This window comes from Carcharodon carcharias, chromosome 1 (assembly GCF_017639515.1).
Source record: "Carcharodon carcharias isolate sCarCar2 chromosome 1, sCarCar2.pri, whole genome shotgun sequence".
NCBI classification, from domain to species: Eukaryota; Metazoa; Chordata; class Chondrichthyes; order Lamniformes; family Lamnidae; genus Carcharodon; species Carcharodon carcharias.
In genome coordinates this window covers 165,076,383-165,093,431 of record NC_054467.1, presented here as the reverse complement: position 1 = coordinate 165,093,431, position 17,049 = coordinate 165,076,383, and the positions used below count along the sequence as shown (strand labels likewise).

The following is a 17,049-nucleotide window of genomic DNA, read 5'->3' as shown; positions in this document are numbered from 1 at the left end:
AGAGCTAGGGGATATAATTTCAAAATAAGGGTTGGTGCACTCAAGACAAAGGTGAGGAGGAAGGTATTATCTCCAAGGGTCATGAATCTTTGGAATTTTCTATCCCAGAGAGCTGTGTAAATTGAGCCATATATTCAAGGCATAGAAAGACAGATTTTTGAACTACAGGGAAGTCAAAAGTTATTTTTTTAAATTCAGTTTTTATTAGAATTGACAAAAAATATAACCTTAAGAGGGAACCAAAATTGAACAAAATAATTTCATCTTGGAAACTGGGCACTGCTTTTTTGAAACTGTAAAAAGAGTTCTTTGGGCATATGAAAGAATGAACAGCACAAAGCTATAGGCATTAAAGTGTCAGCTATATGCTTCAATCCCAGGTTTCTATGAAGATCTAGATAATTATCTCAAATGTGCGGCCATTGAAGCTTTAGAATTTCTGTCTTGGTTCTGGGACTTTCTGTATCTGGACCAGTTTTCCAAACCCACCTCTGCCAGTGGCATAATCTGCCCTATATTCATCACGTACCTGACCACCTGATTTCCCTCACCCAAACTGCCTACCTTCTCTGAAGCCAGTATCCCAACCTGTTCTGGTGATCTGAACATCTAAGCGTGTTCCATTAGTAAATCTCATGCATTCATCAGCATCAGTATATGTGCAATGTTCCACAAAACAGAATCCACATGAAGTTTTCTTGATTTTGTCCAAACCCATAATGATTCTCTTAACGTCACCGCTTTTTGTGAAGAGTTCATTGATCTGTTCCTCGGTAGTGTAAAATGACAGATTCCCAACATAGAGACTGCAGCTATATCTCAACAATTTATCCTGCTCATATTGGCTTCCCTGAAAGTGCTGGTCTCAGTATTGACTCAGCTCCTCATGAGAGTCACTGTTGAGGGCGTTCAGCATGACAGACGTGACGCCAGAGAGAAGAAAAGCAGCAAAGGTTATGGGGAACAGGAAAGAAAGTGGAGTTGAGGTCGAGATCAGATCAGCCATGATTTTGTTGAATGGCAGAGCAGGCTCGAGGGGGCCATACGGGCTACAGCTGTTCCTATTTCTTACGTTCTTGTGTTCTCCCCACAAATAAACATATCTATAATCTATTTAGCTTCAATTTTTCTGTTTGTCTCTGTCTATCTTTCTTAGAGTTTTACTTAATATTAACACAAATCTATTGTTTCCTTTTCTATATTTGGCATAAACTTGGCAGTGAAACTTGCAGTCATAATGTAGCAAATGGGCATTGAGAAAATAGTATTCAAAATAGCAAATATGATGACAAGAGTTTTGTCATAAACTAAGATGATTTAATGATAAAAGTTCAATTGAAGTCTAGCGTAGGGCTACAATTGCACTGGCAAATGCAATATTTGAAGTGTTATTTGTACATGGACCTATAGATAAAGGTAATTTAACACAAAGAAGAATTAAAACCAGGCAAGCATTAACCAAAATAATGCTGATTAAATGTATTATTTGTTAAAAATGGCATTTCCCACATATAGAAAGCCACTATTTTGGGTTTCTGTTCATATTCAATTCATCCTATACCATTGCAAAGGAGCTTCAGTCATTTCAATTGGAGGCAGTACGTTGCACTGCCCTAAAAGCCAATCATGATGTATTTTAGCTGGGAAAATCTAGTACTAGCTGGGCACTGCAGAAGTTGAAATTAAATAGAAAGATTTCCCAGTGATTTTTTGAGCTTTGTTCAGTGCTAGAAGCACCAAAGGGGGTGGTGGGGTTGGGGGGTTGGGGGGGGGCGGGGGGTGGGGGGTGGGGGGGGGGGGGGGGTGTGGTGTGGATGGGTGGAGGGGGTGCGGTTGGTGGAGGGGTGGTGGGGAGAACAAATACACTGAAATGACAGAAGAATTTGAGTGATACAGAGTGGTTGGTTCCACTTTCATTATTCTCATAACAGGACGAATTGATTAAAATATGTGGTGTACACTATAAGATTACAATGAAGCTCGATCAGGAAGCACTGCAATAACCATAGCCCAGAGAGAAGAACTGATTGAATGGTCATCAATGGTTCTTAAAACTGGAATTATATTGACAAGGATTATAACACCCACCATAGGAGTTTAACAAACAAAATTAATGACTTTAAACATTACTCGGACATTTACTCTTGACAGATTTAAAAGACTCAAAACGGATAATTCTCTACTGATGAATACTATATTATATACAAGACACAAAGTTACACAAAGAAGAAATACTACAATTTTCTGACATTCACTATGAGGAACAAATAAATATAGGGGTCATACTCAATTGAAAATAATCCAATATGCTATCTATAATCAAAAAAGTAACAAAACATACCTGAGTAACTAACTACAGACCCATAAGCATATACTGATAATGAGCAAAATAGTTGAATTGCCAATTTGGAACAAGCTTGAGTATTCCTGTCACGAAAATAAAATGGTAACTAGTTCGAGAATGTGTAGTAAATTTGAATTTTCAAAAAGCACCTGATAAGGTGCCACACAACAGAAGATTACACAAAATTAGGACTTGTGGGATTGTGGTAATATATTAGCATGGATTGAGGAATGGCTAATGGAGAGAAAATAGAGAGTAAGGATAAAAAGGACATTTTCAGGTTGGCAGGCTGTAACTAGCAGGGTACTGCAAGGATCAATTTTTGGGATTCAGTTATTTACAATCTATATTAATGATTTAGATGAGGTGACTGATTGTAATGTATCCAAGTTAGCTGACTGTACAAAGTTAGGTGGGAAAGTAAGTGGTAAGGAAAATGCAGCGTCTGCAGAGGGATATAGACTTTTTTTTTATCTATCCATTCAGGGCTGTGGGCATTTAAAACCCATCCCTAGTTACCCTTGAGAAGGTGGCCTTCTTGAACAGCTGTAGTCCATGTGGTGTAGGTACACCCACAGTGTTGTTAGGGAGGGACATCCAGGATTTTGACCCAGTGACAGTGAAGGAACGGCAATATAGTTCCAAGTCAGGATGGTGACTGGCTTGGAGGGACCTTGCAGGTGGTAGCATTCCCATACATCTGCTGCCTTCGCCCTTCTCGATGTAGAGCTCAGGGGTTTGGAAGATGCTGTTGAGGTTCTTACATGTTGTGTGAGGGGGCAAGAACATAGTTGAAACACAATGTGGCAAATTGTGAAGGTATCCACCTGGTAGGAAAAATCAAAAAGCAACACCTTTTTTGAATGGCAGAAGATTGGGAAATGTTGGCATTCAGAGGGTCCTTAGTACATGAATCACAGAAAGTTAACATTCAGGCATGGTAAGCAATTAGGAAGACAAATGGCATATTAATTTTGTTACCAAGGGATTGGAGGACTGCAAGAGTAAAGAAGTCTTCCTGCAATTATACAGGGCATTTGTGGAGCCCAACCAGGAATACAGGGTGCAGTTTTGGTCTCCTTAACTCAGAACATACTTGCCCTAGAGAGTGTGCAACTAAGGTTCACTAAACTGGATCCTGAATGAGGGCATTGTCCTGTGATGGAGAGTTTAAGTAGATTAGGCCCATATTCCCTGAAGCAGAAGAATATGGGGTGATCTAATTAAAACATATAAAATTCTTAAAGGTTTTGACAGGGTAAACGCTGAGAAAATGTTTCCTCTGGCTGGGGAATCTCAAACACAGGTTCACAGTCTCAGAATAAGGGGTTAACTTTAGGACTGATATGAGGAGAAATTTCTTCACTCAAAGTGTTGTGACTCTTTGGAATTCTCTACCCTAGTGTGCAGTGGATGTTCAGTCACTGAGTATATTAAAGACAGAGATCAATAAAATTTTTAGGTACGAAGGGAATTAAGGTATATGGGGATAGTGTGGGAAGATCAATTTGAAATAAAAGATCAGCCATAGTGTTGTTGAATGGTGTAGCAAACTTGAAGAACCAAGTGGCCTACTCACCCTCACCCAACATGTAAGAACTTTGGCAGCATTTTCCAAAACCCTGAGCTCTACCATCTAGAAGGGCAAGGGCAGCAGATGCATGGGAATGCTACCACCTGCAAGTTCCCTCCAAGCCAGTCACCATCCTGACTTGGAACTATATCACGGTTCCTTCATTGTCACTGGGTCAAAAGCCTGGAACACCCTTCCTAACAGCACTGTGGGTGTACCTACACCACATGAACTGCAGTTGTTCAAGAAGGCCACCTTCTCAAGAGCAACTAGGGATGGGCAATAAATGCCCACAGCCCTGCTCTTATTTCTATGTTCTTATGTTCTTAGGGCTACAAGCAAATTTCCTTATTTTTTTTGAAGTAGCATCCATGGTGGGTGTTGGAAAGTCCTCCCAATTAGTGCATCTAGGCATGTAGAATATTTTTGCTAAAGTTCTAGATAAAGGCTGTGCAAGCTTACAATAGCGGTTATTCTGGGGAAAACGTGGATGTGGGTAGGAAGTGCCTGAAAGAGCGGAAGAGGTGGGCATTGTAAGGAGAGTGGTATCAAGCAGAAGAGATTAACTCAATGAACTATCCGAGGAATAATTCTTGGGCCCTTACAGTTTCTAATTGATGGAAATAACCTGGATTCAGAAACACAAAGCAAACTGGTCAGATTCACATATGGTACTTATTGAACAGTCAAGTTTTTTGAAACAAGGAACAATAGAAGAATGTAAACAATATTAATACATTTATAACATTACATCAGATGAAATAAAACACATATAATGCAAGATATTTCACACAGGAAGAAACAGAGGGACTTATGTCCTCAATGAATGGATCAATCCATCTAGGACAGACCTGAAAGAGATTTGGAAATTATATTAGACTCAACATATACCATTTTCCAATCATTGCAGAGCAACAATCAACAAAGCAAGCAGAATGCGGAGTTATATACTCTTATACAAGAAGAGTTAAACACCATAATGCTAGATAGATGTGATAAATTCGGAGATTTTTATTTTTCAATCTGTATTTCTGGTATAGCTGGAGTTAAAATGGAAGCTTCCTCCTTTTAATAAACTGCAAAATAAAGGTCATAAATTAATTGTTTTCGAGACCAGGCCAGGTTCATTAATTTGGAAACTAATCCAAACTTGGGAGCTGTGTTGTAGGATGTTAATTAAATTCTGCATGGTGAAGGCATTAACAAATCCTTGGAAAGCAGATGATGAAAAATCAATCACTATTCACTACTGTTCCAAATAACAATTCATACCATTATGTCGCTTATCATGGGTGATTAGCTGATCAGACTTCAGAAATTTTTGAACAAGTAAAATATGGGGGACACAAGTCAAGTGACGATTTCAATTCATAGGAAATTGACTTGCCAATGGAGACAGCATTTTGCCTACACTCCTTTGAAACAGTGCTCTACATTCACCTTCTCCATGTCTTTGTGATTTTAGTGAATATCATAACTTCGACCCTAATCTAAAAGTCCCAGCTCAAACCTGGTGTGCAAGTGTGATGGGGGCAATGTGGGTGGTGAACTGTCTGGGCCTCTGCAGTGTGAGATCCGAATGGTTTTGATTTGTGATCCTTATTTAAATTTCAGGTTGCTGACTCTTTCCTGAAGCTGGCTGGGATGACATGGAGGCCGGTGGGTGGAGATGGAAAATCGTACAATTGTAAGTCACTACCAGGAACTCTTCCTCTCTTTCAGGCACTTCCTACCCACATCCACGTTTTCCCCAGAATAACCGCTATTGTAAGCTTGCACAGCCTTTATCTAGAACTTTAGCAAAAACATTCTACATGCCTAGATGCACTAATTGGGAGGACTTTCCAACACCCACCATGGATGTTACTGGAATGGTTTCTGGCAAGGTAAATGAGTAAGGAGCAGGCTTGCAATGATCTCAACCTGGGGGCTGGGGAAAGCCAGTGCAGAAAAAACCCAAGGGACAGTAGCAATGCGGTTACAAAATTGGCTGAAAAATAGGAAGCAGAGAGTAATGGTCAATGGATATTTTTCGGGCCGGAGGAAGGTTTGTAGTCGAGTTCCCCAGGGGTCGGTATTGGGATCCTTGTTTTTTCTGACATTTATTAATGATCTAGATTTTGGTGGGCAATTTCAAAGTTTGTAGATGATATGAAGTTGAGAGTGTCGTGAACTGTGAGGAGGACGGGTATGGAATTTCAGGAGGGCATAGACAAGTTGGTGGAGTGGGCAGATAGATGGTTGATGAAGTTATGAAGTTCAGTGCGGAGAAGTATGAGGTGATGCATTTTGTTAGGAAGAACATGGACAGACAATATAAAATAAGGTGTGGAATTTTGAAGAGGGTGCAGGAACAGAAAGACCTGGGTGTTTTTGTGCATAGATCATTGAAGGTGGCAGGACAGATGGAGAGGGCAGTTAATAAAGCATATGGTATCCTGGGCTTTATTAATAGGAGCACAGAGTTCAAGAGAAGGGAGGTTATGCTGAATTTATATTAGATATTCATTAGGCCTCAGCTGGAGTATTGTGTACAGTTCTGGGCACCACATTATAGGAAGGAGGTGAACACATTGGAGAGAGTGCAGAAAAGGTTTACAAGAATGGTTCCAAGGATGAGAAACTTCAGTTATGAGGATAGATTGGAGAGGTTGAGACTGTTCTCCTTGGGCAGAAGAAGGCTAAGAGGAAATTTGATAGAGATATTCAAAACCATGAGAGTGCTGGACAGAGTAGAAAGGGATTAGCCATTCCTGCTTGTAAAAGGATCAAGAATGAGAGGGCACAGATTTAAAGTGCTTTCCAAAAGAAACAAATGTGACGTGAGAAAAAACTTTTACACACAACGAGTGGTTCTGATCTGGAATGCACTGCCTGGAAGTGTGGTGGAGGCAGGTTCAATCGAGGCATTCAAAAGAGCATTAGCTGATTATTTGAATAGAAACAACATGCAAAGGTACAGGGAAAAGGCAGGGCAATGGCACTAGGTCATAATGCTCATTTGGAGAGCTGATGCGGATACAGTGGGGTGAATGGCCTCCTTTTGTGTTGTTAAAATTCTGTGATTCTATGATTCTGTGAAGTAATCCCATGGTGCTTGGCACTGCAGTAAAAGCAGACACCAATTAATTCCTTTATTTTATTTCACAGTCTCGTGTGGAATGGGATATAGACTCATTGGCTGGAATCTTGTGGATATACATAGAGGGAGTGCAACAGAGGTTCACCAGACTGATCTCTGGAATGGCAGGATTGTCCTATGAGGACAGATTGAGGAGACTGGGCCTGTATTCTCTACCGCTTAGAAGACTGAGAGGTTATCTTATTGAAACTCACAAAATTCTTAACGTGCTAGACAGTGTAGACGCAGCAAGAATGTTTCCCATACCTGGAGGGGTCTAGAACCAAGGGACACAGTCTCAGTATAAGGGGTAGGCCATTTAAGACTAAGATGAAGAGGAATTTCTTCTTAGGAAACAAAGTTTGTGGCTGGGACCAATGATAATGGCTTCAGTGTTCCCAATACTGAATCACCACTGTAGGGATTGCTCAGAGCAGAGTTCTAGGCCCAATAATCTTTAGATACTTCATCATTGACCTTCCCTCCATCATAAGATTAGAAGTAGCGTTGTTCACTAATGATTGCGCATTGTTCAGTGCCATTCACGATTCTTCAGATATTGAAGCAATCCATGTCCGCACGCAACAAAACTTGGAAAACATGCAAGATTGGGCTGATGAGTGACAGATAACATTCACGCCATACAAATGCCAGGCAATGACCATCTCCAACAAGAGAGAAAAGAAAGGATCTAACCACCTCTCCTTGACATTTAATAGCATCACTATTGTTGAATCCCTCACCTTCAACATACTGGGGTCAGGAGGTGGTGTTGGCGGGAGGGAGGGCGGGGGTGGTGTTATGGGTGTCACCATTGAGCGTAACATTAATTGGACCAGCCATATAAATGGTTTTAACTAGACTGTAGGGCAGAGGCAGGGATTCTGGAATGGGTAACTCATCTCCTAACTCCCTAAAGTCAACCCACCATCTACAAGACACAGAATCACAGAAGTAATTGCTTGGTGGTATAGAACTTGAGTATTACTTAAAAAAAGAGATTTCTTTTGTCAAGGCTTTTTTGCCTTGTGCTCATCAGGACAATTTGTAAGAAAATACCAATGCCAGGGAAAACAACATGTTTATACAGTATGAGAAGAGAGTGCTGATTGGTTGGTAAGTGGGCTCTGATTGCCTCTTACAGTATAAATATGTTATCTGTTTTTTTCAGCAAAACTCATTCACTGAATTGTTACAGGATAGAAGGAGGCCATTTAGCACTATGTCTCCAAATGAGCAAAGCACCTAGTGCCATTCCCCAGTCTTCTACTTGCAAACCTGCACATTCTTCCTTTTCAGGTAACAATCCAATTCCCTCTTTAAATGCCTCGACTGAACTGCCTCCGCCACACTCTCAGGTGGTGCATTCTGGGTCTTAACTAGTCGCTGCGTATAAAAGCTATTCTTCTTCATGTTGCTTCTTTTGCCAATTACCATAAATCTGTGCCCTCTCATTCTCGATCCTTCCACTAACAGGGACAGTTTTTCCTTATCTACTCTGTCTGGACCTCTCATGATTTTGAATACCTCCATTAAATCTCCTTGCAGGGTAGTCTGGAGTGAGTAACTCATCTCTTAACTCCTCAAAGTCAATCCACTGTCTACAGGACATAGAATCACCAAATTAAGCGTTTGGTAGTATAGAACTTGAACAGTTCCAAGAAAACACTTCCAACTTCTCCAATCTATCTGAACATACCTGAAGTTCCTCATTCTTGGAACCATTCTTATGAATCTTGCCTGCACTCTGTCTAATACCTTCACATCTTTACTAAAGGGTAACACCCAGAACTGGACACAATACTCCAGTTGAGGCCAAACCAGTGTTTAATACACAACTCATGAGAGTTTGGGAATACTCTCCACTTGCTTGGGTGAGATCAGTTCCAAATACACCCAAGAAGCTTAATATCATCTAAGACATAGCAGTCCATTTGATTGGCACCACAACTACCAACTTAAACATTCACACCCTCCACCACTGGTGCACTATGTCTGCAGAGTGTACCATCTATGAGATGCACTGCAGCAAGTCATGAAGGCTTTATCGATAGTACTGCCCAAACACATGACCTCTGCTATACCTAGAAGGAAAAGTACATCAGGGACAATGGAATACCACCACCTCCAAGTCTTCCTTCAAGTCACACACCATCTTGCCTTGAAAATGTAAGAACATAAGAACACAGGAGTATAAGAAGATGTAGGTCATTAGCTGCCCACCCTCCAATACCATCCGAGCCTGCTCTGCCATCCAGTATGAACATGGTTAGTCAGCTGCAATTACAGCAACAGTGGCTCAAAGTACAGTTGGGAACATTTTCTTTTGTAACACCTTAAGATTCCATGTAGACATTTTGTGGTGTGTAAATAATACTGATTTTAACTGAACGCAGAACTTAGGCTGTGGCATACAGCAACCTATCCCCCGATGGACTGCAAGCTACTCTTCAACTTTCCTTGTTGTGGCCCAGATGAGCATGAGGAAATTGAAAAAAAAAAGTTTTTTAAATTACTTGCTTAAGCCTACTCTGGACTCAACTTTAAATCCGCAAGGTGGACCCGGTGGACTAACTATGACTGCTTCCTCGCTCAGGCTGATGGTTAATATAGCAGTCAGATCCAGAGGATAACACTAGAGTAAATTTTGCATACTTAAAGAAAGACCCCACTGGGTTCTAGCAGTTTTCCTTCAAGTCACACACCATCTTGCCTTGAAAATGTAAGAGCATAAGAACACAGGAGTATAAGAAGATGTAGGTCATTAGCTGCCCACCCTCCAATACCATCCGAGCCTGCTCTGCCATCCAGTATGAACATGGTTAGTCTGCTGCATTTACAGCTCCCTTTGCTCTGAGGCACCGGATAAAACTGCAGCCTATGGGTAAAAAGTGGATTGTAAGAGGGGTGGATGAGCTTCATGTCCATTTTAATTCCCGTCTGCCTGTTTTGCCAGGCAGCTGGGTTATTTTTTTTTATTCATTCACTGGCTGGGCCAGCGTTTATTGTCCATCTCTAGTTGCCCTTGAGAAGGTGGTGATGAGCTGCCTTCCTGAACCGCTGCAGTCCATGTGGTGTAGATACACCCACAGTGCTGTTAGGGAGGGAGTTCCAGGGTTTTGACCCAACGACAGTGAAGGAACGGTGATATATTTCTGAGTCAGGATGGTGAGTGACTTGGAAGGGAGCTTGCAGGTGGTGGTGTCCTTCTAGATTATATTTGTCGTGGGTTTGGAAAGTGCTGTCGAAGGAGCCTTGGTGAATTCCCGCAGTGCATTTTCTAGATGGTACTCACTGCTGCTACTGTGTGATGGTGGTGGAGGGAGTGAATGTTTGTGGATGTGGTGCCAATCAAATGGGCTGCTTTGTCCTGAATGATGTCAATCTTCTTGAATGTTGTAGGAGCTGCACTCATCCAGGCAAGCAGGGAGTATTCCATCACACCCCTGAATTGTGCCTTGTAGATGGTGGACAGGCCTTGGGGAGTCAGGGGATGAATTATTCATCACACGATTCCTAGCCTCTGTGGTGCTCTTGTGGCCATAGTATTTATATGGATAGTCCAGTTCAGTTTCTGGTCAATGGTAACCCCCAGGATTTTGATAGTAGGGGATTCAGTAATGGTAATGACATTGAACATCAAGGGCTAATGGTTAGATTCTCTCTTATTAGAGATGGTTATTGCCTAGCACTTGTGTGGCACGAATGTTACTTCACACTTGTCAGCCCAAGCCTGGAAATTGTCCAGGTCTTGCTGCATTTTGACATGGACTGCTTCAGTATTTGAGGAGTCGCAAATGGTACTGAACATTGTGCAACCATCAGCGAGCAACACCACTTCTGACTTATGATGAAAGGAAGGTCATTGATGAAGCAGCTGATGATGGTTGGGCCAAGGATGCTCCCCTGAGGAACACCTGCAGTGATGTCCTGGAGTTGAGATGACTGACCTCCAACAATCACAACCACCTTCCTTTGTGCTAGGTCTGACTCCAACCAGTGGAGAGGTGTCCCCCATTGACTCCAAATTTGCTAGGGCTCCTTGATGCCACACTCGGTCAAGGACAGTCACTCTCACCTCATCTTGGGAGTTCAGCTCCTCTTTCCATGTTTGAACCAAGGCTGTAATGAGGTCAGGAGCTGAGTGGCCTGGCGGAACCCAAACTGGGTATCAGTGAGCAGGTTATTGCAAAGCAAGTGCCGCTTGATAGCACTCTTGATGGCACGTTCCGTTACTTTACTGATGATCGAGAATAGACTGATGGGGTGGTAATTGGCTGGGTTAGATTTGTCCTGCTTTTTGTGTACAGGACATACCTGGGCACTTTTCCACATAGATGGGTAGATACCAGTATTGTAGATGTACTGGAACAACTTGGATAGGAACGCAGCAAGTTCTAGAGCACAAGACTTCAGTGCTATTTCTGTGATGCTGGGGGCCTCTGGAGGAGGTCGAGATGGATCATCCACTTGGCACTTCTGGCTAAAGGTTGTAGTAAATGCTTCAGCCTTGTGTTTTGCACTGATGTTCTGGGCTCCTCAATCATTGAGGATGGGGATATTTGTGGACCATCCTCCTCATCTGAGTTGTTTAACTGTCCACCACCATTCACATCTGGATGTGGCAAGACTACAGAGCTTGGATATGATCCATTGGTTGTGGGATCACTTAACTCTGCCAATCACTTGCTGTTTATGCTGTTGGGAATGCAAGTAGTCCTGTGTTATAGTTTCACCAGGATGACACCTCATTTTTAGGTATGCCTAGTGCTGCTCCTGGCATGCCCTCCTGCACTTTTCATTGAACCAGTGTTGATCCCCTGGCATGATGGTAATGGTAGGGTGGGGAATTAGCTGGGCCATGAGGTTACAGGTAGTGTTCGAGTACAACTCTGCTGCTGCTGATGGCCCACAACCCTCATGGATGCCCAGTCTTGAGTTGCTAGATCTGTTTGCAATCTAGCCCACATACTATGGTGGTAGTGCCACACAACACGATGAAGGGTATCCTCAATGTGAAGATAAGTCTTTGTCTCCAGAACCACTATGCGGTGGTCATTCCTACTGATACTGTCATGGGCAGATGCATCTGTGGCAGTTAGGCTGGTGAGGATGAGGTTAAGTATGTTATTCTCTCTTGTTGGTTCCCTCACCATCTGCTGCAGACCCAGTCTAGCAGCTATATCATTTAGGACAAGACAAGCTTGGTAAGTAATGGTGTTACTGAGCCACTCTTGGTACTGGACATTGAAGTGCCCCACCCAGAGTAAATTCTGCATCCTTGCCATGCTCAGTGCTTCCTCCAGGTGATGGTCAACATGGAGGAGCACTGATTCATCAGCTGAGGGAAGGGGGTACGTGGTAATCAGCAGGAAGCTTCCTTGTCCATGTTTGACCTGATGCCATGAGACTTCATGGGGTCCAGAGTCGATGTTGAAGACTCCAGGGCAACTCCCTCCCGACTGTATACCACTGTGCCGCCACCTCTACTGGGTCTGTCCTGTCAGTGGGACAGGACATACCCAGTGATGATGATGGTGCTGTCTGGGATATTATCTGTAAGGTATGATTCTGTGAGGATGACTATGTCAGGCTGTTGCTTGACTAGTCTGTGAGACAGCTCTCCCAATTTTGGCACTAGCCCCCAAATGTTAGTGAGGAGGACTTTGCAGGGTAGACAGGGCTGTGATTGCCATTGTCTGTGCCTTGGTCGATGCTGGGTGGTCTGTTCAGTTTCATTCATTCCTTTTTTGTGACTTTGTAGTGGTTTGTTACAACTGAGTGGCTCGCCAGGCCATTTTAGAGGGCATTTAAGAATCAACATTGCTGTGGCCTGGAGTCACATGTAGCTCAGACCAGGTAAGGCTGATGGATTTCTTTCCCTAAAGGTCATGAGAGAAAAACCCAGATGAGTTTCTACAACAATTGACAATGGTTTCATGGTCATCACTGGACTTTTAATTCCAGATTTTTATTGAATTCAAATCCCTGCCATAGCAGGATACAAACCTGGATCCCCATTGTATTACCCTGGGTCTCTGGATTATTAGTCCAATGACAAAGCACTACACCATCCCCTACCCGCCAAAATCACTCCATTTGAGTCTAGAATTTCTTACTTTGGTCCTTCCCTTGGTTGCTGTTATATGAGTGTATTTTTTTCATCTTATTCTACTTCTTCTAAATGCTTCCTAGTGAAAAGGTAAGTGAGTTGTTTTTTCTGGCACTGTCATTGCTGGCTAACTGTCCTTCAGTTACACAAAACTTTTAGAGGATCTTATGTTGCAATGTTGCTTGCAAAGCTCACCACTAAACAGCAGATACATTGCATAATGGTTTTGTACTTAAATATATGTGCACGTATATATGTGCACCTGACAGAGAGAGGTAGAGAGGGTAGAGAGTGGAGGTACAATTAGTCCAGAATGGTACTAGCCTAGAACATAGAGCTGTTCTCTTGCTTACCATCTTCTACACCATCTCCTAGTTCTGGTAAGTTCTGTCAATAATACACAGCATGGTTTATTTAAAAGGTCAGTGTTCATAGATCTTCCTCATCCTTGGGTTTTCTCCCTTCAGTTGTGAGTTGAATTGTTCTGCAAACAGATAGTGCTGTGCTAACAGAACTTTCAAGAGTTCATACACTGACATCCAGGCCCCTGTCCTGTTCACTGGACTTCTGTTTGTATAATTAACATGCTTTTAAGCAGCTCAGTTGAACTAGAATCATTTGTTGTGTGAAGACCTTTTAAAATGCCTGTGTGCCAAAGCTAAGTTGCAGCTTGAATGGATGCCTTGTTGGTAAGCAATGGGAGAACTGTTTGGTTTTCTGAAGTCTCACAACACTCCATGTGCTCAGAGATGCTGCTTACTACTTCCACTCTTTTTCAACCTCTACTTTCCTGTTGTTAGCCACCAAAAGGCTAGCACCAAACTCTTTGCAGAACAGGCTATCTATTGTGCTTACTGGAATAAGAGTGCTGAAAGGGGTTTTGACCTTTGATTTGGGTGAAAAATTTGAAATATTTAGGTGGGAAGTGACATATGACTAACCTGGTCCTGGAACTTCTGCAGCCATACTTCCCAGTCACATATGAAGAAAATGGCAGCAATCTGGGTGTAAGTGAAATTAAAATCTGCAAAATGTATTAATTAATTGGTTAATAAAATTACATAACAATGAATGATTAACATTCACTATTAATTATGCATTATGTTAATCCTAACATTGAAAATAAAATTTACAGTTTACTCATTATTTCAGCCACTGTAAATATAATATAATAACAATTCTATTTTTCCAAAGTGCCCTCAGCATTAAATGGTACCTTACCTTTAATTAAACACTTCAGTCTGTATCCTTGGCATTTATTCAACTCAAGAGCAAAGTATTGTCTTAATGATGGCAAGTGGAAGTTATGGTCTATGTTGAGAGTTGTGTTAGATTTAAGACAGTTGCTCTTAGAATTTTAAATAGACACCTAGAATACGCAAATATATTCATAAACCTGAAGCACTACTGACAATTAGTTGCCATTGGCCAATCACTCAGATCAGTTAGATTATAGCAATCTATACAAGCAGACCATAATGAGCTTCTGAATTTATGGAATGAGTATGGTATAGTCCTAATGGACCTTTTACTGCAGTCATTGTTCCATGATTGATTTGTTAAATCTCAGAAGAGTTCTTCATCCAGTATTCAGTTGTATATCACACCATTATATGGAATAATTAAAAAATCATCCAAGCCAAAAACTAATTTTACAGTCTGAGTCCATCATACATGTGAGATATAGCCTGTACAGTTGACCTTTAAGTAGAAGATCTCTTGATTTTAAATGAAACTGAGAAGAGTTTGAGACCAAATTTTACTATAATTAGAAGGTTAATTAAACTTTGCTGAAAATGCACTGTTTAGTTGTCATAAAGGAGAATTTGTATGTCTTATCATGATACACAAATAGAAATAGATCATGTTTAATATGGTAGAGACAGGGAGAAGGCAGTTATATTTTAAATCTAATTACCTTGATTGATGCATAAATATTGAATTAAAGGAAATAATTTGAATATTTGCAGGGGATATCTCTTTGAAGATTCAGGTGTTGATATGTGATAATTGGTTTCAAAAATTGTTAGAACCTAACAGGTTTGTTTTCCTCTGAAAGGAAATTGATATATTTGAATCTTTACCTTTCTGATAAGAGAAAGGAAAAGATTGTTGATTACGAGACAGGCATAGATAGGTTAGAAATGTTAGTGTCAAGGCGTGGTACAGACAAAGGTAATGCAAGTAAACAACAAAATGCTCGTTTTGAGCTTGATATAGGAATCCAAGAGGTCATGTATGATCACCAAATCACTAACAGCTCAAGGAGTTGTGAAATAACATTTACGTGACAGCTGTAAACTGATTCACACAGGATTTACCATTAAATCCAATTACAATATTGCTGTGAAGTAAAACAGCTAACCTCCTGGTACAACTTTAATATTACTGGCTGTGAATCTAAATGATTATTATTGGATTTGGAAGAAAGGAAAAATCTTCATCCTCTTTATATTTCCGGGTTAATTGTATAATTCATCACATGCTAAATCAGAAGGAAATTTAAAGAGAACTTGCATACTACCTTGGAGGACTGAATTAATTTTGGATCAATAGCCCAAAATAGAGTTCAGATTTATATGCATACGCTAAGTTAAAGGGTAGTACTGGAAATGATTATTGCTGAAAAAAGAGACATGCACTTGTCAAGACAGTCACAAGAATACCAAAATTCAAAGATGAGAAAAGATTGTTGGTTGGTTGGCAAGTTGATTCTAACTGGTCAAGGTACTGCCATGGGAAATGCACTGGAAACTATTATCCCTCATGCTTTTGTTTAATTCAAAAAAGGGGGAATGTCTGGGCATGTTCTTTCTGCTTGCAGGTCCTTGCATATGAATATATGTAGCTTTTCAAACTCAGGAGTATGAGGTCTAACATTAGATGTAATTCTGCGATTGGACATTGCTTGTTGAACAATCCTGTGTGTGCTAAGATTTACACTAACAATCAATTTGAGATTATCATTTAGGCTCACAATGTGCCTCACTTATGCTTGCTAGAAGCTACATATGTACATATGCCAGGACATGTCCTCTCCTGGCAAAATGATTATGCCCAGGTATTGTACCTTTTTTTGAGTTAAACAAAAGCATGGAGGACAATAGTTCCCTGGTACGTTCTCTATGGCAATGCCTCGACAAATCAGATTCAACTTGCCAACCAATCAGCACTCTTTTCTCATGCAGTATAAATAGTTGCTCCCTTTGAAATTCGGCATTCTTGTGTATGTCTTGAACAGTGCAAGACAAAAAGCTTCAACAGTATATCCTTTTTCAGGAATACTAGAGTTCTGTACTACCAAGTGATTATTAATATTGAAAATATCATTCCATGATTTTCTAAACAATGCAGTGGAATATAATTATGTTGTAATATAAAGTAAATTATTTTTAATTTTGAAGATGTATTTCAGGAATTTTTTATTTTCAGTAATCTTGAAGTGCAGCTTGTGAAGGCAAACATTCTCTCAGTAATGACTCATGTTAAATCCTGGTTACTGTTAAGAAATTCTCATGCACAAGCAACTACTCCCTCCTTGACATTTATTTTCAAAGGCATTTAATCAGGCCCATGGTGTACCACATATAATTACAGAGTAATTCTTACAGAGCTGTTAGCATAATCCCTCATCAATACTTAATCTTTTGTTTGAAAATCTAACACTTGTCATTTGAAATATTACCATAAAATAACATCATTTTCAAACTAATAATTATATTTGATTTCATTTCTCAATATAAAAGTGCATTTGGAATAATACCTGCTGCAGCCAAGGGAAACTGCAAATTGTAAATTAACATGACAAGATTAAAACAGAATGTTTTACCAGGCTAAAATGTTATTATTTTCAAAGTAAACCTAAACTGCATAAAATTATTTTCTCTGGAAAATGGTTA

General features: G+C 40.7%; 1 pseudogene; it reads right to left on the bottom strand.

The window, feature by feature from the left end:
* Window positions 1–430: 430 nt before the first annotated feature.
* LOC121275626 lies at window positions 431–934 on the bottom strand (annotated as a pseudogene).
* Window positions 935–17,049: the final 16,115 nt, after the last annotated feature.